Below are 2496 nucleotides of genomic sequence, written 5' to 3'. Positions count from 1 at the left end.
TTTAGGTCCATTGCCCATTTTTTGATTGGGTTGTTTATCTTCCTTTTGTTAAGTTGTATGAGTTCCCTGTAAATGTTGGAGATTAAACCCTTATTGGAGATAACATTGGCAAAAATGTTCTCCCATGCAGTGGGCTTTCTTGTTGTTTTGTTGATGGTTTCTTTTGCTGTGCAGAAGCTTTTTATTTTGATTTTTTGGTTAACTTCTACCATGTCTCAAGAATTTAAAAAGAACTTCATTATTCCTTGAGTATGAGCCTCCTGGCAAGTTGTGTCTGGCCTTTTGGCAGATTATGGTTTCAACAGACCCCCTTTGCACAGATCGCCCAGAAACTCACCTGGCCTGAGGTCCTTGTCAGAAATATGAAAACCAGCAGTGCTCTTTTTGCACAGTCGTACAGGACCATAAAAATGATCATGCAGGTTCAAATAGTTCAAAGTAACCATGTTAAGTCATGTAGACTACTATAACATTTCAATTAAGACTGGGGAATGGATTTGGAGCAGCAGATGGGAAAATGGGGAAGAATAGTCACAATGTAGCATAGCATACACTCTTCTTGTAGAAGAGGGTTTCTCAAACTCAGTAATATTGACATTTTGGACTGAAGTAGTCTTTATTGTTAGGAACTCTCCATGTGCCTTTAAGGATGTTAAGCAGCATCCTTGGCCTTTACCCAGTACATGCTAATAGCATCCTCCAAGTTTGACAAACAAAAATGTCTCCAGAATTGAGAAATGTTTCTTGTGGGGCAAAGTCATCCCATATTAACAACCATTGTACTGGAAGAAATATTTAGATTGGCCCCAATGAGGTGAAATCATAAACAATTGTTATATTTAGAAGTATCATTTAGGTTTTATTAGAATATCCTAAGTATGAATGACTATGCTTTTTAAATGACCAATAAATAGTTGAGCTTTTCTTTTTTTAATTTTTATTTATTCACTTTAGAGAGAAAGGAAAGGGGGGAGAGAGAGAGAAAGAGAGAGAGAGAGAGGGAGAGAAAGAGAGAGAGAGATTTATTGTTCTACTTATTTATGCATTCATTGGTTGTTTCTTGTATGTGCCCTAACTTGGGATCAAACCCTCAACCTTGGCATATTGGAAGGACACTCTAATCAACTGAGCTACCTGGCCAGGGCCAGTAGTTGAACTTTCATATATGAAAATGAAAAGCAAGTATACCTATAATTTTAAACACTATCATCCCCTCAATGAACAATTAAGAAGGATACATATGTGTTCATATAGTCACTAAGAAATGTCTGGATGGATTATGTGACTGCAATTAATCTCTCAACTCTAGTTTGTCATTGGAGTTGGGTCTGTATATTGTCCCCTACCCCTATCTCCTATCTCGTAGTTTCAGAGTGATAGATATTAAGACTTGATTAAAAGCAGTGTGTGTGTGTGTGTGTGTGTGTGTAAATTTGGTGATATTTTGATTAATAAATTAGTTTTAAAACAAGCTTCTTTATAGCAAGAATGTGTTTATGTGTTTAAAATTAGCAACAACAAGTCTTCATAAATCATTCAAACAGAGTTGATGTGCATCTCCAGCTGAATGTACCAGGAAACATCTTTTTTTTTTTTTTAATTTTTTTTATTGATTTCAGAGAGGAAGGGAGAGGGAGAGAGAGAGAGAAACATCAATGATGAGAGAGAATCATTGATGGGTTGCCTCCTGCACGCCCTCTACTGGGGATCGAGCCCGAAACTTGGGCATGTGCCCTTGACCAGAATCGAACCTGGGGCCCTTCAGTCCACAGGCCGATGCTCTATCCACTGAGCCACACCGGCCAGGGCCCAGGAAACATCTTGTCACAACTTTTTCTCTAGAGAGAGATTCCAGGTAACATTCAGTTTCCTAGACAGGGTTATTAATCCTGTAAAGATTGTTTCCTGCTCTCCAATAGCCCATTTTCTGAATCCATTCGCATGTTAGTAGAGACTTTTCTTCCTTTTAGGTATGCAACACATTAAGTATGCCTACACCTACCCTATAAAAGCATATAAGGTTCTAGTACCTGTCTTAGATGCTAGTTGCCTGCCTGCCTTTGAAGCAGCTTTATTAAAGCAAACACATGCACATTAATTTTAATTATCAAAAGAAAGACCTCTCCCTCCTACCCTGATTTCAGACATCAACTTGGACATGGAGGAAGAGTTCCCTGCAAGTGAACATTGATGGGTTTTTAAACACTGCTTTTACAATTCAAAAGTCTGATTCTGAAATGCACAAGTTCTTTTTTTTAAAAAAAATATTTTTATTCATTTCAGAGAGAGGAAGGGAGAGAGAGATAGAAACATCAATGATGAGAGAGAATCATTGATCAGCTGCCTCCTGCATGTCCCCTATTGGGGACTGAGCCTGAAACCCAGGCATGTGCCCTGGCTGGGAATCGAATTGTGAGCTCCTGGTTCATAGATAGATGCTCAACCACTGAGCAAAGCCAGAGGGCTTTGTTTTTCTTATGGAAACCTTCAGAAGGA

This window comes from Myotis davidii, unplaced genomic scaffold (genome assembly GCF_000327345.1).
Source record: "Myotis davidii unplaced genomic scaffold, ASM32734v1 scaffold334, whole genome shotgun sequence".
Lineage (NCBI taxonomy): Eukaryota > Metazoa > Chordata > Mammalia > Chiroptera > Vespertilionidae > Myotis > Myotis davidii.
Note: the sequence above shows the minus strand (reverse complement) of the source record.